Source organism: Narcine bancroftii, chromosome 1 (genome assembly GCF_036971445.1).
Source record: "Narcine bancroftii isolate sNarBan1 chromosome 1, sNarBan1.hap1, whole genome shotgun sequence".
Classification (NCBI taxonomy): Eukaryota; Metazoa; Chordata; class Chondrichthyes; order Torpediniformes; family Narcinidae; genus Narcine; species Narcine bancroftii.
Window position 1 is genome coordinate 348,564,676 of NC_091469.1, and position 24,528 is coordinate 348,589,203.

General features: G+C 44.6%; 1 long non-coding RNA gene across 2 annotated transcripts in view; it reads left to right on the forward strand.

Annotated features, from left to right (window-relative positions):
• LOC138749333 (uncharacterized) overlaps window positions 1-24,528 on the forward strand; it is a 106,399-nt gene that overhangs the window by 45,581 nt on the left and 36,290 nt on the right. For both annotated transcript variants that reach the window (XR_011348564.1, XR_011348565.1), the window contains one exon: window positions 7,763-7,907. This is a non-coding gene — a long non-coding RNA (uncharacterized lncRNA). The remainder of the gene's footprint in view (window positions 1-7,762; window positions 7,908-24,528) is intronic.

Here is a 24,528-nt window from a genome sequence, read left to right on the forward strand (position 1 = left end):
GAGTGCTCCAGATTCCCCTTTGCCATCCCCTGTCCCGACACGACTGCAGCCACTGTCATCAGAGCACTCTGCAGCATATTCACCCTCTTTGGGCATTCAAACTATATTCATAGTGATTGGGAGTCCTCTTTCATGAGCTATGTGCTGCAGCAGTACTTGTAGGCTAGAGGCATAGCCACTAGTAGGACAACAAGCTACAACCCCAGGGGGAATGGCCGGATAGAGAATGAAAGTGCCACCAATTGGAATGTGATCCTTCTAACCCTTAAGTCAAAAGGCCTGGCAGTGTCCCATTGGCAGAAAGTCCTGCCCGAAGCACTCCATGCCATGCAATCCATCCTTTGCACCACTACCGCATGACCCTATATGAACACAGGTTTTCCTTCCCCAAGATGTCAGCGACCAGAACCACACTGCCTCCCTTGCTCCGAGACCCATCCAGCTGCCTATCATTTCTCACTCTCAGTCTTTGGAGTCATTGATAGAGCATATCAATTGAATGCACTTTAGATTGTAGCCAGCCCAACTCCACATGCTTGAATGAATGGATAAGGGGAGGGAGGTCGGTTGACCTTTATGACCAGATCACAAGGGAGGAGTTACTAGGGAGTGAGTCATCAGTGGGCAAGCTAGCCACTCATATAGAGCAGTATATACATATCACCACACTTTTCTGCTTTCCTTCAACTTTAATGATATATTTCCTGGAGTGAAATGATGCAGGAATAATAAGAGATCTTGTTGTTCAGGATGCCATGGAGAATTGTGATCTCTGCAACATAGAATACTGATGCAGAATAATGGCATAAACCTCCTTTCTAAATCCAGTGCCGTTGGCATAAAGAAGTATGAATGAAGAGTTGTCTTGATTGGATGGTGAAATCAGCTAAAGCCAGGATAAACAGTGGCGTCTTTAAGCAGCTCAGCAGAAATTTATCCCAATTTGAAAGAGTGACTCAGTGAGACAGACTATGAGGGTAACAAAAGAGATCAAGGCAATTATTAAAACAAAAAGTAGACCATTCAAAGTGTCAAAAATAATGGTAGACTAGAAGACAGCATGTCTTCAGGAACCAGCAGCAGAGGTCTAAAAAAACTATTAAGGCAGGCGAAAAAAAACTGTCAAGTAATATCAAGAAAAACAGCAAGAGCTTCTAAGGATAAATAAGAAGGAAGAGGTTACAGCATTTGTCCATGAAGGGGGTGGGGGGGGGGGGGAGGCAGGGGGAAACAGTGTTTAAGATGATTAATTTTGCTGTTAGCACAAAATTAAATGGAAGGGCTAGCACCAATGTGGATATTTGTACTCTGCCACATGATATAGCAAGGTTGAATGTATGTACAAAAAACTTGGACAATGTGGAAAATGTGTGGTCATGCAGTTCGGCAAGTGGAATCAACAGACAATTGTCTAAATTGGGAGACACTGCAAATGTATGAAATAAAGAGCAAACTGGATGTTTTTGTGCATGTGTAATAAAATGTTATCATGCAGAGTAGCAAGTAACTAAAGATGGCAAATGGTATGTTGATCTTTATTGCAAGAGTATTAGAGTTTACAAATACAGAAATATTGTTAAAATTGCACTGGGTGTTAGTGAAGGCACATTCGGAGTAGAATGTACTGTTTTGATATCATTAATTTAGAAAGTATTTACTGGTACAGTAAAACTCTGGTATATGGCACCTATGGGGATTGACAAATGCCGGATAAGTGTATTTTCTGGTTGCTTGAGACTTACTCTTACAAAACCTAACTAATACTCCTGCATTAGGAATAAACAGGTTAAAAGACAAAAATACTAACATGGAGCAAACTTCACTTACATGAATGTATAAACATTAAAGCTTATTTTAAAATTTTCAATCACATTCTTTGAAAACTTTTACCCGTCACTGCATCTGCAGGTTCATCCCCCTCCACTGAGCCACCTGAGGTGAATAATAGCATTATAGATTATTGACCCCCCCCCCCCAAGTTTACAGATAAAGTCTCTGAACAGGGCAATTCTTACTAAGCAAGGATAAGGAGATACTTTAAGAGAGACACCCCAATGGCAAGTGGCATCAACCAGCTCTTCCTCCTGGGCAAAGCCTTTGCTGTTTCACACAACTTTATTCAACAGCTGCTACAATCAAAGCATGACCAAGGCACTCCACTGGCTGAATATTTGCTCCCATCTTCCTAAAAGGTTTACTGTGTGTGTTACTTCAGAGAATGTTTACTTTTACAATTTGAAACTTACATATTCTGATCTTTTATTCTATTCATACTTATTTTAATTTTTAAAATATATGTTCCTCGATTTCTTTTGCTGGTTGTTTGAGACTGCTGGTAGCTTGAATTTCAGATACCAGGGTCTTTTTCTGTATTGTAAATATTCCTGAAGACATTAAACCAGGTTAATTCCTGGATGAGTGGATTGTCCTCTGAAATAACTAAATGGGTTAGAGTATATTGTTTGGAGTTTAGAACGACAACCTTGCTCTCAATGTTAGCAAATGTAAAGGACTGATTGTGGACTTCAGGCAGGGGAAACCAGGAAAACACAGACAAGTCCTCATTGAGGGTTCAGCAGTGGAAAGGATAGATAACTTCAAATTTTCAAGGTGTCAACATCTCTGAAGATCTATCCTGTGGCCTTCATGAAGAAGATTCACCATGGGCTAGGCACCGTCAGGAGTTTGAGGAGATTCTATATGTCACCAAAGTCTCTTGCAAATTTCTAGAGGTATATCATGGAGTGTATTCTGTCTCTAGTTGCATCACTGTCTGGTATGGAAGTACCATTGTATAAGACAGGAAGAGAATACAGAGAGTTGTGAACTCAGCCAGCACCATGCAGGGCATTAGGCTTCACTCTATTAAGGACATCTACAAGACCCGCTGTCTTAAGAAAGCATCCTCTATCATTAGAGACCCTCACCACCCAGGCAATGGCTTTTTCTCACTGTTACCATAAGGAAGGAGGTACAGGAGCCTGAAGATGAACAGCCAATGGTGCAAAAATAGACATGGATCAGAGGTCAATCCACCAGACCATCAGCGTGGCAGAGAGGATCACTGGAGACTCCATACCCTATTGATGTAATTCTCCGGGATCGTTGTCTGTAGAGGGCACGCAAAATCATCGAGGACCCCTTCCACCATGCACACAGTATCTTTCAGTTGCTCCCATCAGGAAAGAGATACAGGAGTATCAGAGGATGCACCACCAGGCTGAGGAACAGCTTCTTCCCACAGGCAGTGAGAATGCTGAGCAACAAAATGAATTGTTCACACTAGCCATCCGAGACTCTCATATTTATAAAACGATATTTATTTCTTTTTTTATATGTATGACTACTTGTCCTGCATATGAATTGTTCATCTCTATACGTGTTATGTCTGTCTATCTGTCTGCGTATTTTGCACCGAAGGCCAGAGAACGCTATTTTGAAGGGCTATAAGAGTGCAATCAGATGACAATAAACTTGACCTGACTTGAGATCTTGATTTCTTACGCTCCAGCATCAGATGTCTGAATGAAACCACAGACACTACCTCACTTTTTCTTTTTTGCACTAATTATGTTTTAAAAAAATGTAGTTTATAGCAATTTTTGCACATGTATTTTTTTTTATTTAGTAATATAGCATGGTAACAGGCCATTTCAACCCATGAGTCCATGCCATCCAATTTACACTCAAATAAACTACATCCCCAGTACATTTCAAATGGTGGAAGGAAACCAGAGCCACTGGAGAAAACCCATGCAGACACAGGGAGAACATTGAAACTTCTTACAGATAGCGCTGGATTCAAATCCCTGTCTGCAGACTTTCCTGTTTAACAAGAAATGAATGGCATAATTTAAAAGTGAGGCATGTAAGTGTGTCTTGCAACAGGTAATTAATCTCAAAAATTCTCCATTCAAAGAATGAGCAAGGCAAGATAAGTTATTTAAAGGAGTGGTTGATACATTTTTGCAAGATCGTTGAATTGAGTGCAATGGGGAACTGGCACAAACAATTAGCTGAGCATGTGCTCCTCTCGCGGGGCAGAGGCATCTCGTATGCCTGGCCTGACCACAGAAGTTGCATCTCGACGATGCAGATGGCGTAATTGCAGCTGCGGTCTGGTCGGTAACCCCCGACACTGAGTCCCAGGACGGTGGCCCTCATGGCAGAACATACGTGGGAGGCCCGCTTTTGCCTGCGATCGACACCATGTGGCACTGGGCTGAGTCTAGAGTCCTGATCAGACTGATCGCCTTTTTTAGCGGGAGTTGATCATCCTTGAGGAGACGTTAGTGGATATAATCCAACCTCAATCCTGACACACAGGCATCTCGGATCAGATCTTCCACGATCAACGATATTGTGGCCGTGGGGTTCCTAAACAGTCTTTTCCCAGTGCGACCAAGGATCAGACTAACTCTTCAGTGGACTCACCAGGCTGTTGTTTTCAGGATGTCAGCAGGTAACGGGAGCAGATTTCATTCACCTTTGGCTTTTACAGCGCCCGCAGCTCAGCCATCGCCACGACGTAGGTCGCACTGCCTTGGATGGCCAGGAAGACCCTCTGTCCAACTTGTGCCTGTAGGATCTTCAACTTCTTTTCATCGGAATTGACCACTTCGGCAGCGGCTTAGAGGAAATTATTAAAACAGTTCACCCACTGTTCGAAGAGTACCGATGCACCTGGGACTTGGGGGTCTACCTCTAGCCAATCAGGGCACAACAACTTCTCCATTACTGGATACCTTCAAATTTTTGTATAATAAATTGTTGGGCGCTACCAGTTACCCCAATGATCACAAGGACAAAGACTGAGGGGAACGATAGGCTTTATTATACAAGAGACTGCTGGCCCGGGTCAAGGCTAGGGAAAATGAGGAGAGGGAGAGGGGACTCGACCTTTTTGGCCTGGGTCACATGGGAGGAGACCAGGAGAGGATGTCTTCAGGGGGCAGGCCCGCCTGTACACACAACCATATCACTACAGGCACATCATGCACATATCTTGTTTTCTTGCCCTACTTTCTTTCATAAATAGCTGCACAAATGGCTCAACAGGTTCAATCTTCTCTCTGTAAATAAGAAGGCAAATGACATTTTGCTTCCATCTCCCATCAGTTAGACACTCCACTCTCTCAAAACATATTGCATTTTTGCAGCCTGCACCAGGATAAAGAGTTTTTTTTTTCCCCCCTTCTGCTACACACAGTGAACAGAATGTATCCAAAATATCTGTTGCAATACACTTGCTGATAGATAGAATGTTGGAAAATTGTTAAACTGGTCTTCTATGGTGAATAATTTGTTCCCTACTTCTGTGCTACCTGCTCCCAACACGAACAAGAGAAAGCCTTACCTGAACACAACACAATCTTGCATGGATATATGAGAAAGGAAATAGTGATACCTTTTGAAAGATAATTAATGTTTCAAATCTTGCTTGGTTAACTTTGAGCATCTTGTGGTAGTTCAGTAGTTTCACCTCGGGACATGGAGAGATCGATTTGCTCCATGAACACAGTATTTACCTCATCTTGGAAAGTCAATAAAATGTAATGAAGCATGAACCCACATCAAAAAACTCTGAAATATTTCACACTGACATATCAATTGTTGTGTGAACTGCAAAAATTGTCAAGGACTCAGCAAATATCGGTGCCCCACTATGCTGCTGTGTTGCAGTATGAGCAGGTTCTGGCTTCTTTTTTTTTTCATTTTCCTCTGATCAATAAATTTGGCTGAATATGTAGAGAATAATAGCTTTTGAGTCACCATATCTCATGACACAGAATGCAGTTAAAATCACACCAAGCTGCACTTCCATAATTTAACCTCTCCATCAAAAATTTATTCAAATCAATTCATTTCAAGGAATTGAATCACTAGCTCATGACATTCAGTGCATTTCCATACTCTTCAATGCTGGGTCAAGTCCTTCAATTTCCTTCTTGCCTGCACTCTAAAAGTACTTTAATATTCAAAGAAAACCACCACCTCTTTCTAAGGACAAGTTGGAATGGCCATTGTAGTGATAGCCAGTCCAAAGGATTCTAGTTTTCACTGTGCTGCATTATAAGTGTGGTCAAAGTAAGCATTAATGGATGCTTTAAAGCTGGCAGGCGATAATATCCTGAGTTAAACATAAATTAGACATGAGTAATGTCCATATATTGATCCAAATGCAAAGAAGAGGGGACAGTGACATTCAATAGTGCAGTATGTTTCCAATAATCCAAAATGCTTGGGATCAGACCTACTTTGTTTATGTGGATTTTTCTGAAATTCGGGAATTCTCCCTAAGCAGCCCCGTAGAATCAGAATACTTGTACCAGCTGTCACCAATTCCCAACCTCTCCCCTTGTAGTCATTGATCCAGTCATCCCCCCTCCCCCACTGCTATTGCCAATCCTGCCCTGGAGCCCAAGGTCTCACCTCACTTTTAAGTGGTAGGAAGTTCCACGGAGATTGTCCTCCAGCAGAATTCCTGCAACCTTGCTGAAAGGGTATTTGGCAGAGAGAGTGGCTCAGGCTGGTGAGCAGGGAGGGAGCGACAGTGCAGCTCAGGTAGGCAAGTGGGAAAAGAGCAGAAGCATGACTTGAACGTGAGAAAAGGGAGAGAGTTGCAGCACAGCTTGGGTGGAAGAGCAGGGAGAGAGCGTGGCTCGGGCAGGAGAGCGGGAAAGAGCGCAACTTGGGAGGGTGACCGGGGAGAGAGTGTGTATTCAATTCAAATTCTGAGAGTGTTACAATGCAATTTATCACAAAGTAGCAGTGACTCATGGCAAAAAAAAACTGACAATTTATAAATAAATAATCAGTACTATCCGTTCCTTCAATGTGTTGTGGACAAATGTCTCCTTTGTAAAACTGATTCTCTGTTGCCCCACTTGAGCACAGTGGGCAAAACAAAACTGAACTTTTTTTCATATTGTGATGTCATGGCACACCCAAAAAATCTTTTGGATATTTAGAATTCCAATTGATCATTTTTTTTTGGTTAATTGGAAGTATACTGTATGACATTGATTTATTGTTAGAATCTACAGATGAAATTCTGCCCTGTAGAATTATGATTTTGTTCCAGTAGAATACTTTCTCTTAACCAGTCTCACAGAGTTAAGTTTAGAACTTATTGTTTGCATCGTCTGAATGCAAATGAATTTCACAAAAATACCAAAGAAAGTGAATACTTTAATATTCTCTGGCCATATATCTATTAAATAAATTGAGTGTAAGCCTGTGGAAAATTATAACAATTAAAGTTATTTGGCTAATTGCACCACTGGCAAGGTTGTTCCTCTTTTTATGAGCAAGCTAGTCATGCTTTCAATGCCATTTGTGATACAGTGACTGACATGTTAAGCTCCCTGTCAACCCTTTGTCATAAACTGCTTGGGAGGAAATGAATACAAGCTGAGTAAAGAGTTTTTTTTATTTTGAAGAATAATTATGCTGCAATAAACCTACATGAAAAAAAAATTACACATTCTCAATTTAAATGTCACAAGGATTGACAGGGAAGAATCAAACTTCACTGATGTCTTGTTATTTTTTAAATTGAATGCTCTTTCAATCTAAGTGACCTAATTGCCAATAGGTTTTATTTGCCAAGTTATACAAACGAGTGACAAATTGACACTTACAAACATTTCCTTAGAGCAAAATAAAAAAATGTGAGCATTGATTAGATGAAGCTTTAAATCTTTTGAGATTAAAAAGAGAAAAAAGGGAGAATCATGAATCATATTCTTCATTACTACAGAAAGCCATCTCCCGGACGAAGTGGATTTTCTGGAAGAGAATGGGAACAATGAAGGATACACAATAGCTGTGGCAGGGCCCAAATGACACAGTCTCCTATAAAACCAAATCTGGTACAATGGGAAACACCAAAGTTTCACCCACAGGTGAGCTCAATGCCTTCTATGTCTATTTGACCACCAAAACAAGGAAGAGCCTACTGTCCATTATAACTCTGTATCCTAAGATGACATGAGCTGCCTTCTGGAGAATGAGCCTAACAAAAGTATTCAGTCCAGGCAGAGTACCTGGATGAGTACGGTAAATCGATGCTAACCAATTTGCCAATGTTTTCATTAATATCTTCAATAACTCACTTCGACAGGGCATGGTACCCAATTGTTTCAAAGAGGCCTGAATTGACTCGGTGCCCAAGAAATGTGCAGTGACCTGCCTAAATGGTCAGTGGCACTCACATTCACAATGAAGAAGTGTTTTGAGAAGCTAGTGTTGAAGCATATCTGTTCCTGTCTGAGCAGCGACATGGATCCATTACAATTTGCCTATCGCAGCAATAAGTTTTGTTAATATGGAGTAGCAGTACCATAATCAGCAAGCTGAATGGTGATTGTCAATGGTTGGAGTCACATCTTGCTCAAAGGAAGATGATTTTTCAAGGTCAATCATTCCAGCCAAATGACATTACTGCACCAACTATTCAAGGCAATTTCCTAGCCTTCAGCTGCTTCACCAATTTACATTGTAAACTCAATGGGTAAGATCAATGATGATTGCGACCCAATGTTCAATTCACTTAGCAATTCCTCAGCAAGTGATGCACGGAGCTAATAGAAGGGGCAGATAATGGTTATTTCCAGCCAAAAAATTATGGTGGCTCTGCCTGAGCTGCTCTAGAGGCAACAATACCACTGGTATGGAGCCAGGAAAGCCAAGAGCATGAGCACAGTGTTGCCCTGAAGGGATCAACCGCCAGTCCTTATGCCAGTGGCTCTATACAAGCATTAAACTGCCTGTTAAAGGATCCGATGGTATTTTTAAACTGAAGTCCTGTAACCACGAGTCTGTGCCCAAGATGGCTGCCCCTGTGCTCCACAACACCCACAGAGGATAGCAGACTCCACGGAGCAGTGGACCAGTGTTAGAAGGAGAAACAAAGGAGATAATCCTATAGGACGGTGACCAAGGAGTGGACCAGTGAGGGGCTCAGTGGCTGAGGGACCCACACAGGCTGCGGGCGACTTGCGGTCAGGTTGCAGAAGGCAATTTTGTATAACATTACATATTCTGTATCATTATATGACAATAAAATAATCTTGAATCTATCTCTAACATTCAATGGCATTGCCTTCTCAAGGTACTCCACCATCCACATCCAGGTATAAAAACAGTCTTGGGCATCACCGATGACTCTGCTCCTAGTGCCCTGAAACAATTCTATACTTCAAAAAGCACAAGTCAGGACTAACTGAATTTAATTTCAATTTTGAGATATAACACAATAATAGGCCACACCGGCCCACAGGTCCAAATACACCCAAGTGACCAATTAACCTACTAACCCTGCACATCTTAGAAATGTGAGAGGAAACCAGAGCACCTAAAGGAATCCCACGCAGACATGGGGAGAATGTACAAACTCCTTATAGACAGCGCCAGTTTTGAACCCATGTCACTGGTACTATAAAAGCATTATGCTCACCACTACATTAACCATACCACCTGGCATACTCCCCATTTGCTAGGATATTGCAGCTTCATTGGCATTGAAGGAGCTCATCACCAGGCTGACACAGTTGCTCAACTGGCAGAGCAACTCTCTCGTGACCTGGGTTCAATCCTAACCTCAGGTCTCTTTGTGTGGAGTGTCCACATTCTCTCAGTAACTGTGAGAATTACCTCCGATGTTTTGATTTCCAAAGATATATATAATAGTAAATGGCCTGTAATGTGTAGGTGTCTGTTGGAATCCACAGGGATTCTCTAGGAATGTGGGGATAATAAAATGGGATTAGTGTAATATTTGTACAAATGGTTAGCATGGACTGGGTGAGCTGAAGGGCCTGTTTTCTTGCTGTATGTCTCTTTGACCAATCTGAGCAAGTCTTCTCGAAATAATTAAGTTGCCTTGTCCACTGGAGCCCAGCGATAACAGTGTATTCCATTTACAAGATGCTCACCTAGCTTAGAGTGGCAGGACTTGTCAATCCCACAACCCACCCCACCCCACATAAGTTTCCTGACAAGGAAACCTGCCATTGATTCCGCATCATTGCTGGGTTTAGCCTGGAATTCCCAACACAACATTTCCATGAAAGTACTTTCATCAGAGGTACTGCAGCAGTTCAAGAAGGCAACTCACTATCACCTTTTGAGGGACGATTAGGTGTTGAGAATAAACACTGGCATTGCCGGTGACATCCATCTTATAGAAAAAAGTGAGTGAACAAATAAAACAAATTAGTGCAGAGTGCAGTGTTTAATTCATCTTCTTTCCCCTAACTCAGGTTCAGGGAAGCTCCACTACTGTTTATGGCAAAGGCAGATCAGCTCAATTTGAAACCATATGTTCATAACAATTTTAGAGATTAAAATCTAAGGAGTGACTGGTTGAAATCAGAATCAAAACTGTATGCTGCCTGTCACCGAGTCACCATGAAAGCATAATATTTTATAGCAAGTAAAATAAATGGAGTAGGGTGGGATGATATTGGAAATTTAAATGAGTGCAATACAGTGTTGTCAAAATATGTACAGCACATCTGATTTGTATGTATTTTTTAATAAAGTCAATTTGATATGCTGTGACATATTATCATAGTACTGTGTCACTTTGACACACTGCTATATATTGCTGAATAGAGAGTAAAATAAATTTGGGATTTTTTTTCTGTTCATGCTTTTCTTTATGCTCAACTTTTAAATGGTCTTGTGCACTGCAGCATTTCTCACTGCCTGTCAGAGACACCTGTGGTGCTTTTTATTTCAGTCAGGACAAATTTGCCAGATTTGCCACCTACTTTTTTTGTTTGCAGGATTTTTGATGATTAAGGTTAATATATTAATTTTCCTTTTGCCTCACAAAAGTACAGAAAGAGGTTAATTATTAAAGAAGGTTAATTGTTTTAAAGGTTATTTTAAAGATATGTTATAGCGATAAAACTGGACAATTTTTTATTTTTCAAAAGATTTTCTTACTCACTTTTAATACTTTCTCCAGAAATAATTTAACTTGTACCCAAAAAGTCTTAACCTTGGAACAGGTCCAAATCGAATGGAAAAAGTGCCCATCTCTTCTCAACATCTAAAAAACAAATCCGAGGAAATTAAATTTATTTAATTTTTGAAGGGTTAAATATAGTTGATGTAAAAAATGATGTTGTACTAATCTAAATCTTACATTTATAACCTTAGTCATACTATCCTTATATAAATTTCTCCAAACATTTTCATCTATCTTCCTGTTTAAGCCAGATTCCTGTTTCAATCTTGATTTATTATCATTTAATTTAGACATTTTATTTTGTAATGACTTATACATTTAAGAAAGTAACTTATTTGTTTCTTCATTAGTATGCAATAATTTCAAAGCAGATTGTCTAGGTAATTTTAAACTATGACCTAATTTTTCCAATTAAAATGTTTTTACCTGATAATAGGAAAACTTGAAATTTTTCCTTCATCTGATTAAAAGATACAAATTTCCCTGCCTCAAAACAATCTTCAACATTTTAAATCCCCAATTGATTTCAGATTGACAGTAAAAGGAAAAAGTGAGTCTTCCATTTGATCCAATGTTGTTTTTATTAGGGGATATTAAGTCGATTGCCTTAGGATTATGTTTGACTATGTATCAAATTGAATTTCTACGTTTAGCTTTTTCTGTTTCTAAAAAATGTTTGGCCATTTCCTTAGAAATCTGATTTAGTTTTTGGAATGCCAAGATGGCATACTGAAATGAAATCCTGTATTCCCTTAGAAAAGATAATACATAATTTGAGGGAGGACTATTATTTTTTGATAAAATATGGAGCCCATACCTAAAAATTCTTGGTTTGAAGATTTAATCTCTCAACCCGTTCCCTTGGGTGTCTCGGTTTTCACAGCTAAATAGTTGATTTTTTTTTAAATGCTGGTCCCCTTTCTTATTTCTTAGTGGGTAGAAGGGGGAAGAGGGTGGGTGTTAGTGAGGAGGGAGAGTGAGATTGTGGGGGGGGGTATTCGATAATACACTTTTTGTATTAATATATTATAAAAGAAGAGGTACAAGGACTGCCTAAAGAAATCTCTTGGTGCCTGCCACATTGACCATCGCCAGTGGGCTGATATCGCATCAAACCGTGCATCTTGGCACCTCAAAGTTCAGCGGGCAGCAACTTCCTTTGAAGAAGACCGCAGAGCCCACCTCACTGTCAAAAGACAAAGGAGAAAAAACCCAACACCCAACCCCAACCCACCAATTTTCCCTTGCAACCGCTGCAACCGTGTCTGCCTGTCCCGCATTGGACTTGTCAGCCACCAACGAGCCTGCTGCTGACGTGGACATTACCCCTCCATAAATCTTCGTCTGCGAAGCCAAGCCAAAGAAAGGATGTTATATGATTTTAAAATTATAAATAAGATATTAAAAAAAGGTTTCCTGACTAAAAAAATGATTGGGGATTTGATAGTCAACTTCAAGATGAAAACAAACATAATTTCAGATTTGCTGTATTATGCAGGAAGTTGGAGAAACATCAAATTAACTTTTATTGAATTTATCATATTTAATCTCATAATAATGCTGACACGTTACGTTAATTTAACTGACCTAAAAATGTTTTGCTGCTGAATTTGGACTCAGCATCTTGTCAGTGTCCAACTTGTCAGTGTCCAACAATGGTCGGCCAGCATTGATGGATTCTAATTGCCCTGATGCCACTTTCCCATGGTTGCAATGTCCTGGTGAATCCTTTCACCATGTAATGTCATTAACTGCACCAAGATCAGCAGGGAAGAATTCTCAGTACCATGCAGAAAATTAATTTTGCATGACTTGTTGCAATTCATGGTTTTGTATTCTTGCAGTAAACTTAAAATATGACAGGAAAACACAAAAAATAAGCAGTCATGAAAATGTAAAGGTGATTTTAATGATCAGCATCCCAAAATTGATAAAATACACCCAGGAAGCAAATTCTTAATTTTCCAATGTAACCAATTGCACTAATAGAACACTTTTAAAGTAATAGCTAGACAAAACTGCTTCATGGGCATTATCAGTTTTCAATTAGAACCAGTAGAGAGCACCAAAAATGGTTACAAGAAATGTCAAAGAATTCAGAAAGTCAAACGGCATCACTGGAAGAAAACAAATGGTCAGTGTTTGGGCCAGAAACCTTTCTTCTGAGTGAAACATGAAAATCTGCAGATGCTATGATTGCAGCAAATACACCAAAATGTTGGAGGAACTCTGCCAGTCTTTTCAGTGCTTATAGGAGACAAAGATATATTGCCGATGTTTCGGGCCTGAACCCTTCTTCAAGGAATAAGCAGAATAAGCCAAAAGCAGGAAATCTCAGAAAATCCCAGAATTCAAACAATGATAAGGAACAAGCTGTGAATTTATCATGTTTGTGAAAAAGGAGAGGGAACAGAGAGACAGATAGGGAAAGGCGATGGGGAAGAAGGGAAAGGGGTTGAACGAAAGCCAGAGAAGTCAATATTAATGCCGTCCAGTTAGAGGGTGTCCAGTCGGAAGATGAGATGTTATTCCACCTATTTACTGGCAGTGGATGAGACCATCGACTGAGATGTTAGCAAGGGTATGGGATGGAGAATTGAATGAGTGGACACTGAGAGATCCACACCAATGCTGCAGACGGAGTTGAGGTGCTCAACAAAGCAATCTCCCAATTTGCATCCAGTCTCTCCAATGTAGAAGAGACTAGTTGCAGTAGATAACCCCTGCAGAATCACAAGTGAAATGTTGCTTCACTTGGAAGAACTGGTTAGGGCCCAAATGGTGGTGAGTGAGATGTGAACACAAGTAGAGTATTTCCTGGGATCTCAGGGATATGTATCAAGGGGTCAATTGGTGGGGAGAGAGTAATGGACAAGGGAGCAGTCCTTGCACAAGGCATAGAGGGGAGGAGAGGGGAATATATGACTAGTAGTGGGATCAGGTGGTAGGTGGCAGCCTCCAAACTTATTGTTGGCCTCCATCCTTATTTTTTTATCAAATCTGTACCACCCATTTTTACTTCCTACCCAAGATCCAAAAACCCAATTGCACTGGCAGGCCTATTATGTCCTGGTGCTCCTTCCCCACCGAATTCATCTCTGCTTACCGTGACACTGTATTATTCCTCCTGGTGTACTCCCTCCCCACCTACATCTGGGAAACTTCACATCCCCTGTATCACTACTATTTCAAGTTCCCTGAACTCCACCACCTCATGTTTACCATGGAGATCCAATCCCTATACATCTCCATCCCCCATACTGAAGGTCTCAAAGCTCTTTGTTTCTTTCTGGACAATAGAACCAACCAGTCCCCTACCTCCACCACCCTCGTCTGGATGACAGAACTTGCTCTCACCTTCAATAATTTCTACTTTGACTCATTCCACTTTCTTGAGGTCAAATGAGGAATCATGGGTACTCACATGGGCCTCAGTTATGCCTCCCTTTTTATTGGCTTACACAGGCAAGACCCCTCAACTCTTCCTCCACTACATCAATGGCTACTTTGATCCTGCCACATTTAGCCATGATAAGATTGTTGACTTCACCCATTTTTCTGCCAACTTCCACCACAAACTCACTTGGTCCATCTATAGTAACACTTTTCCTTTCCTCGAGCTCTCTTTCTGCTTCTCAGGAGACAAACTCTTGACGGACATCTATAAATCTACCTACTCCCACAGCTACCTCAACAACACCACATCCCCACCTTGTTTCCTGGAAGGATTCCATTCCATGTTCTCAATTTGTCTATCTCCATCACATCTGCACCCAGGATGAGGACTTCCATGCCAGATCCTCAGAGATGTTCTCCTTCTTCAAACAACATGGGTTCCCCTCTACTACCATCAACTCAATGCTCACTATCATATCCTCCATTATCCACACATCTGGCCCAGCCTCCATTGCACCCAAGAACAGGATTCCTCTTGTCCTCACCTACTTCCCCATCAGCTTCCACAAGCAAGACATACTCCTCTGCCATTTCCAGCCCCTACTACATGATTTCACCACTAGAAACATATTACCTTCTCCTTCCCTCTCTGTATTCTGCAGGGATTGCTTCCTCTGTGACTCCCTTGACCACTCCTCCCTATCCACCAATTGTACCCTTGAGACTTACCCCTGTGACCTCAGGAGATATTCCACTTGCACTCACACATCTTTGCTCACCACCTTTTGGGCCCCAAACAGTCCTTCCAAGTGAAGCAACATTTCACTTGTGATTCTACAGGGGTCATCTACTGCACCTCTACATCAGAGAGATTGGATGCAGATTGGGAGATTGCTTTGGTGAACACCTCAGCTCTGTCCATTGCAATAGTGTGGATTCCTCAGAGGCCACCCATTTCAATTCTCTGTTCCATCCTCTTGCTGACATGTCTGTCCATGGTTTTATGCACTGCCAGACTGAGACCACCCATAAATTGGAGGAACAATGCCTCATCTTCCAAATGGGCACCCTCCAACCAGATGGCATTAATATCCACTTCTATGGCTCTTGTTAAACCCTCTCCCTTCATCCCCATCACCTTTCCCTATCTCTGTCTCTCCATTCCATCTCCTTTCTCACAAGCATAAATTTTTACCAATTCCCTTATTATATCCAATTAGCACCTTCCATTGGTCTAGATTCCTCTCCCACTGCTTAAATTGTGAGACTTTCTGAGATTTCCTGCTTCTAACTTATTCCTTGAAGAAGGGCTCAGGCACAAAACATCAGCAATATATCTTGATCTCCTATAGACAGTGGGAAGACCGGTATTTTGGTGTGTTTTTACACTTCATCTTTTCTCACTGATGCTATTCAACCTATTGTTATTCTCCAGCAGATTTTGTTTACTCCAGATTTCCAAAATCTTCAGTCTCACATGAGTCCCAAGGTTTTAAAGAGGATCTTCAATGAGGTGGAGAGTGAAAGATGGTGAAACAATTCCAAAAGCTTGTCTGAGGCAATGATAATTAGTATTAAGTATGCACAGAAGGAGAGCAGGATTGGAGAAATACAGAAAAAATGTTTTCAGGCTAGGGTAAGGTGAGGCTATGGAACTTTTGACAACAGAGTAAGAATATTAAAATCAATATAATGTTAATAATAGCACACTAAGCACTGTCCCAGACTTGGAACCAGTTAGGACACAACCTCACTCAGGTTTGAAGAGGGAATGAAGTGGAGTAATGAATATTTGAAGAATTTTTCAATTGATTTTTAAGTATATCTTGTGATAGTACAGATCTATCACCAATGTACATAGTGTATATAGTTACTGTATCTAGACTGTGCTTACAGCGATTGGCTGAGAGCTAAGCCACACCTATTGTCTGGGCGTTAAAGGGTTGTGTCCCTAGCAAGGTCGGATCATTTCGGACTGGTCGGCCACTGTGAAGAGCTCCGGTCTTTTGCTAATAAAAGCCTTGGTTTGGATCAACAAGTCTTTGGTTCTTTCGACGAGCTCTACAATTTTATTAGCAAAAAGAATTTTTTTGAAAGGGATGGAGCGTTTAACTCGGCCAGAAAAACTTGATATCGACCCACAGTCAGCTACAGCCTTCAAAGCCTTTAACTTCTGGCTGCAGAACTTTGAAAACTTCCTGAGACTCATTGAGGTGGAGGAGGATAACCAGCGTCTAACAGCATTGCTGTCTATGGTGTCCTTGAGAGTCTACGAGAACATCCAGGATGAGACCACTTACACCGCAGCCATAAAGGTACTGAAAGAACTGTATGATCAACCGGTGAACAGAGTTCATGCCCGGCTTGTGCTTGCGTCGAGGAAGCAACAGCCCGGTGAGTCCAGCAGGGCATATTTACAAGTATTAAAGGCATTGGGCAAGGACTGTAACTGTGTGGACAAAACTGCTGCCGAGATCACAAATGACCTCGTCCGGGATGCCTACGTGGCTGGACTCAGATCAAATGAAGTGAAGCTGCGCTTGCTCGAACAAGGGGTAGAAAAACTAGAGGACGTGGCCCGGATCGCAATCACAATGGAGGATGCAGCCTTAAAGTCCACCGAGCTCTCTAGGGACTGGACCCCTCGTTCTGATGTGAGTAGAGTGCCCTTCTACCCTACCACCCCACGAGAAACTGACGGCCTGTCGACTGCTGTTACACTGCCCCATGCGAACTCGAAATGTTATTTCTGCGGGAGGGACAAGCACAGCAGGTCCCAGTGCCCAGCAAGAAAAGCCAGGTGCCAGAAGTGCCTTAAAAACGGCCACTTTGCTGCAGTCTGTAGGTCTAAAATGGCCGCCAGCAAACACAGTGCCTCGTGTGAAGCCCAACCGCCACTATCCCATTCAAACTCTTCTTCCCCAGAGCTCTCGTCCAATGAGAGCGAGGGCTCCCCTGCACGGCAACGCCTGACATCACGGAGATGCCGAACCCGAAAGGGGCAACCCACCCTCGCAACCATGGTGATGGCCCGCCTCTCGCCCCCGTGCGGAACACTCCACGCTACCGCCGCTGCTGCTGCCGCCACAGCCACCCCCTGGGCCGACGCTACCACCGCTGCTGCCGCCGCCACAGCCACCCCCGGGGCCGACGCTACCGCCGCTGCTACCGCCGCCACAGCCACCCCTGCGGCCAACCAGGTGCTCACCCTAGCGTCCATCGCCGATGACCGCCAGGGCTCGACCGCCGCGACCACTGACCTACCCACCACCAATCGCGAGCATTCACCCGCCAACGCCGCCACAACAGCACTTCCGGGAGGTGCTCCAACCTGCTCCTCGAGCGTTGACTACGTCATCCCGTTGCGTGACGTCATCCCGTTGCATGACGTCATCGCGCAAAACTCCCCTGTCAACTGCTTCAATAACATTAAACCAGCAATGCTCACATCCCTTCACCAGAGCAATGGAACTGATTAAAGTGCATGGACACTACACCAATTGCTTATTTGTCTCTGGGTCAACTGACAGTTTTATCCAGCCAGATCTGGCTCTCCGTTGGGGACTTGACATTATCCCCACTACCCAGAGGATTTCATTAGTGACGAGATCGCACTCGACTGGGATAAAGGGGTATTGCATCGCCACGCTGGAAGTACAGGGCGTGACGGTCACCCACTTCAAATTATTCGTCCTTCCCCAATTGTGCGCCCCAGTGTTGCTGGGATTAGACTTCCAGTGTCAGTTCCAAACGGTGTCCCTACACTTTGGGGGACCCCACGCCCCCCTCTCGGTCTGCCATCGCCCCTCTCCCGAAGCACCCGAGCAACCCGCCCCCGTGCCCTGGGGCCAATCCTGCGGCCTTTCCACACTCCGGATTGCCCCGCCAGCACTCTTCGCAAACCTCACCCCTGGCTGGAAGCCTGTGGCCACCAAAAGTCAGCAATATAGTTACGAAAACAGGCAATTCATTAGGAGTGAGGTGCGTAGATTGCTGGATGAGGGCATCATCGAACCCAGTTCAAGCCCCTGGAGAGCCCAGGTGGTGGTTGTCAAGAATGGGGAAAAACTACGGATGGTGGTCGACTATAGCCAGACCATTAACCGTTTCACGCTCCTGGATGCGTACCCCCTGCCACGCATCACGGATGTGGTGAACCAGATCGCCCAATACCGCATTTTCTCCACTTTTGACCTACGTTCGGCCTACCACCAGCTCCCGATCCGCTGCGAGGACCGACCATTCACGGCCTTTGAAGCGAATGGGCGGCTATATCAATTTCTCAGGGAACCATTCGGGGTCACGAATGGTGTCGCGGTCTTCCAGCGGGAAATGGACAGGATGGTGGACCAGAACGGGCTAACCGCTACCTTCCCGTATCTGGACAATATCACCATCTACGGCCACGACGTGCAGGACCACGACGCCAACCTAGACAAATTTCTTCAAACTGCCCGTCGGCTAAACCTGACTTACAATTTGGACAAGTGTGTCTTCCGGACCACACGACTCGCTATTCTAGGTTGTGTGGTGGAGAACGTGATAGTCATGCCAGATCCTGACCGCATGCGTCCCCTAATGGACTTACCCCCCCCCCCCCCCCCCACATACCCAGAAAGCTCTCAAACGTTGCCTGGGCCTTTTCTCGTATTATGCCCAATGGGTTCCACACTACGCCGACAAGGCGCGTCCTCTTATCAAGACCACCTCTTTTCCCCTCTCGACCGAAGCCACAGCGGCTTTCGATCGAATCAAATCCGACATCGCTGCTGCGACGCTGCACGCGATCGATGAGTCTGTACCGTTTCAAGTCGAGAGCGATGCATCCGACTTCGCCCTGGCAGCCACCTTGAACCAGGCCGGTCGGCCTGTAGCCTTCTTCTCCAGAACCCTCCAGGGTCCGGAGAGTAGACACTCCTCGATCGAGAAGGAGGCCCAGGCCATAGTTGAAGCGGTGCGTCGTTGGAGACATTACCTCGCTGGGTGGCGCTTTACACTGTTGACTGATCAACGCGCGGTCTCCTTCATGTTCAGCAACACCCAGCGTGGTAAGATAAAAAACGACAAAATCGCCAGATGGAGAATCGAACTCTCCACCTTTAACTATGACATCCTGTACCGGCCTGGTAAGCTCAACGACCCGCCTGACGCGCTCTCCAGGGGGACGTGCGCCAGCATACAGATGGTCAGACTACGGAAACTCCATGAGGCGCTCTGTCATCCAGGGGTCACTAGGTTTGCTCACTTTGTCAAGGCGCGCAACTTACCCTACACAGTCGAGGAGATCCGCTCCATGACCCGAGCCTGTTCAGTGTGCGCTGAATGCAAGCCCCACTTCTTTCCATCCGGATAACTCACACGTTATCAAAGCCACCCGCCCCTTCGAGCGTCTTAGCGTAGACTTTAAGGGGCCCCTACCGTCGACCAACCGTAATACCTATATCCTTACAGCCATCGACGAGTACTCCTGCTTCCCATTCGCTGTGGCCTGCCCAGACACCACTGCCACCTCAGTGATACAGGCCCTTCACAGTATTTTCACCATCTTCGGGTACCCCAATTCCATCCACAGTGATAGGGGGTCCTCATTCATGAGTGCAGAGCTGCAACAGTACCTTCTGGAGTGTGGTATTGCTTCAAGCAGGTAATGGCCAGGTCGAGAGGGAGAATGCCACCATATGGAGAGCAGTTACACTGGCTCTCCGGTCTAAATGTCTCCCCACCTCTCACTGGCAGGAGGTTCTCACTAGTGCCTTACACTCCATCCGCTCCCTCCTATGTACTGCAACAAATGCCACCCCCCACGAAAGGATGTTCCTTTTCCCGAGGAAATCCAAATCGGGAACCACTGTACCGGCATGGCTCACCGTCCTTTTGCGACGCCACGTCCCGCACTCAAAGAACGACCCCTTGGTCGACCGAGTGACTCTACTCCACGCGAACCCACATTATGCCTACGTGGAGTTCCCAGACGGGCGGGAGGACACTGTTTCGGTGCGGGACCTAGCTCAGGACGCGGTAGACCCAGCAAACCCCCCAACTCCTTATCCTCCAGGCCCCGTGCCGCAACAGAACGACCAACAGTACCCCAATGACCCGGGCCACCCTGCCGACAACACGACTGGGGAATTGAGCGACGGAGCAGTCGCACCCGACGAGCCCGCTGGCAACTCCACTCCAGCGACCCCAATCCCGGCACCACGGCGGTCACGCCAGATGGTCAGACCCCCTGACCGCTACAGTCCTTGACCTACCCCTTCCTTTCATTCTCTCCCTCGTTTTTGTTTTTTTTTCCCAGGGTCAATTCTCCAAGAAGGGGTGAATGTGATAGTACAGATCTATCACCAATGTACATAGTGTATATAGTTACTGTATCTAGACTGTGCTTACAGCGATTGGCTGAGAGCTAAGCTACACCTATTGTCTGGGCCTTAAAGGGTTGTGTCCCTAGCCAGGTCGGATCATTCCGGACTGGTCGGCCACCTGTGAAGAGCTCCGGTCTTTTGCTAATAAAAGCCTTGGTTTGGATCAACAAGTCTTTGGTTCTTTCGACGAGCTCTACATATCTTAATCCACTTTTCTGGCTTCCATGGCACAACATGCACAGTTAAATGAGAATCATTATGTTTCTGTCCTGAATGTGGTTTTACCATGCCACTGTGGTTTTACAATTTACTTCACCGCCACTGGAATATTCCACATGCTCTCTCCACAGCATTTATCCCCTGAAGAAGAGAAGCCAAGAAAGGACATGCATGGTAAATGGTCAGGCACTGAAGAGTGCATAGGACAGAGGGATCTGGGAATACAGATAGACAATTCCCTGAAAGTGGTGTCACAGGTGGATAGGGTTGTAAAGAGATCTTTTGGCATATTGTCCTTCAAAAATAAAAGTATTGAGTACAGAATTGGGATGTTATGTAAAGCTGTATAAGATATTGGTGAGGCCAATTTTGGAGTATTGTGTGAAGTTTTGTGTCAGGAAGGTAAAGGCGTTTTAAAAAGGCTTTTACCGGGGACAGGGCCTAGCAGTCGGGAGAGGAGAGGACAGAAGACAGAAGACAGAAAAGAAAAGAGTCGGGGGCAGGTAGGAAAACTTTTTTTTAGAAAAGTCTCTTACCAGGGCCTGAGGGGAGGAGTCGGCGTTGGAGGCGGCCATTGGTCGGGAGGCCGTGCAGGTGAGCGTGTCGGGAAGGTAAAGGCGTTTTAAAAAGGCTTTTACCGGGGACAGGGCCTAGCAGTCGGGAGAGGAGAGGACAGAAGACAGAAGACAGAAAAGAAAAGAGTCGAGGGCAGGTAGGAAAACTTTTTTTTTAAAGTCTCTTACCAGGGCCTGAGGGGAGGAGTCGGCGTTGGAGGCGGCCATTGGTCGGGAGGCCGTGCAGGTGAGCGTGTCGGGAAGGTAAAGGCGTTTTAAAAAGGCTTTTACCGGGGACAGGGCCTAGCAGTCAGGAGAGGAGAGGACAGAAGACAGAAGACAGAAAAGAAAAGAGTCGGGGGCAGGTAGGAAAACTTTTTTTTTAAAGTCTCTTACCAGGGCCTGAGGGGAGGAGTCAGCGTTGGAGGCGGCCATTGGTCGGGAGGCCGTGCAGGTGAGCGTGTCGGGGTTAATTGGGTAAAAGGCAGATAAATAAGAGGCCCAGCGCATGAGTGGCCCAGCGCGTGAGTGGCCCAGCGCGTGAGTGGCCCAGCGCGTGAGTGGCCCAGCGCGTGAGTGGCCCAGCGAAGGAGTGGGACTTCCAGGCTTTGGCTCATCAGGCTTCGGCAAAAGCAGGCGTAGAGAAAGACCTTCCTAGGTAAAGTGCATTGTGAGTACCCTACCATTAAAAGGCTGAGCCATGACCATGGGGTTGGTACTATGCTCAAGTTGCCAGATGTGGGAGCCATGGGTGACCTCCACCCTCCCAAAAGACCATATCTGTGCCATGTGCAAGGAGGTGGGGTTCCTTAGGGGCCGAGTTGAGGTACTGGAGCTCCAACTAGATGACCTTAGGCTCATCAGAGAGTGTGAGGAGGTTGGTGACAAGACCATAAACATTTCCACAGGACGTACCTGCAGGGGATGTAATGAGACACAAGCATTTAGGAAAAAAATTAAAGAAATGGAGATGCAGCTAGATGATCTGAGGCTAATCAGAGAGAGCGAGGAATTTATTGATTCATCACTCAGGGAAGTGCTTACCCCTGGATTGGAGGGGTCAGGAAAGTGGACTACTGTCAGGAGTGGGGCAAAAGTTGCTAGCTCTGTGGAGAGCACCCCAGTGGCTACAGATCTTAGCAACGAATATACAGTATTGGATGAAGTAGGGGAAGATAACCTGCCAGAGGTAGCGCCTAAGGAGACAGTGGTACGGAAGGAGAAGAAGGGGAACAAGGTGGTCATTGGGGACTCCATCGTTAGGGGAATGGACAGAAGATTCTGCGAACCTGACAAGTGTTCCCGTATGGTGTGTTGCCTCCCAGGAGCCAGGGTACGTGACGTCTCGGATATGGTTCAGAGTATCCTGGGGGGGGGAAGGAGACCGGCCAGAGGTCCTGATACACGTGGGCACAAATGACATAGATAGATTGAAGGAGGAGATCCTGAAGAGAGACTACCGTGAGCTTGGAAGGAGGTTGAGAGGCAGAACCTCCAGGATTGTAATCTCGGGGCTGCTTCCTGTACTGTGCGAGGGTGGGGGCAAGAATAATAAAATCAAGAGGTTAAACGTGTGGCTGAGGGAATGGTGCAGAGAGCAGGGATTCAGGTTCATTGACCATTGGTTTATCTTCTGGGGAAGACGGGACCTATACAGGAGGGATGGTTTACACCTGAATGCGAAGGGGGCCAATATACTGGCAGTTAGGTTTAATAAAGCTGTCGGAGCTGATTTAAACTAATTTGGCAGGGGGAACAGGACTGATAGGGAAGTAGATGGGAGAGAGAATATAGGGGTGGTTCCGATAGATGGTGAAACAATAAGGAATAAGGGAGCTAAAAGTGATAGGAGAATAAGAACGAATGCGCCAAGAACCAAGGTGGAGGGAGAAAGGAGGTATGGCATCAAGGTATTGTGTATGAATGCAAGGAGTGTAAGGAATAAAATGGATGAGCTTCAGGCGCAAATGGCGATGGGAGGTTATGACATTGTCGGAATAATGGAGACATGGCTGCGGGAAGGGCAGGATTGGGAAATTAATGTTCCAGGGTACACGTCCTTTAGAAATGACAGAAAGTTAAGAAGAGGAGGTGGGGTAGCTCTGTTGGTAAGGAATGAGATTCAGGCGTTTGAAAGGAAGGACATTGAAACAGGTGAGGTAGAGTCTGTTTGGATTGAATTAAGAAATTGCAAGGGCAAGAGGAATATAATGGGGGTCATTTACAGGCCTCCAAAAAGTAGCTCAGATATTGGTAGTAGTATAAATCAGGAATTAAGAGTGGCATGTCAAAGTGGTAGCAATACGGTAGTTATGGGGGACTTCAACATGAAGGTGGACTGGGATAATCAGACGGGGGCAGGAACACAAGAGAGCGAGTTTATAGAATGTCTACGAGATACTTTCTTGGAACAGCTAGTGGAGGAACCTAACAGGGGGAAGTCGATTCTGGACTGGGTGCAGCGACGCAGACTTAATAAGTGACCTTGATGTAGGGGAGCCATTAGGGAATAGTGACCATGGTATGGTTACTTTTAAGCTGCAATTAGAAAGGGAAATGGAAAGGAAGTCGGAAGCATCTGTACTTCAGTTAAATAAAGGGAATTTTGCAGCTATGAGGGAGGAGCCATCCAAAATAAAATGGGAAGATACACTAGCTGGGAGGACAACTGGGGAAAAATGGCAGGTTTTTATGGACATTTTTCACAGGATTCAGGACAAATTTATTCCAAAGTGGAGGAAAGGCTCTAGGAGATGCAAATGGCGGCCCTGGCTAACTAAGGAAATCAAGTGCATTATCAAGTCCAAAGGGAGTAATTATAAGATAGCGAAGCGGAGTGGGAAATTAGAGGATTGGGAAACCTTCAAAGAACATCAGGGGGTAACTAAGAAAGCCATAAGAGACGGGAAAATGAAGTACGAGAGGAAATTAGCAGATAATATTGCGGAGGATAGCAAAAGCTTTTTTAAATATGTGAAGAGGAAGAAATTGGTTCGGTCTAAAATTGGCCCTT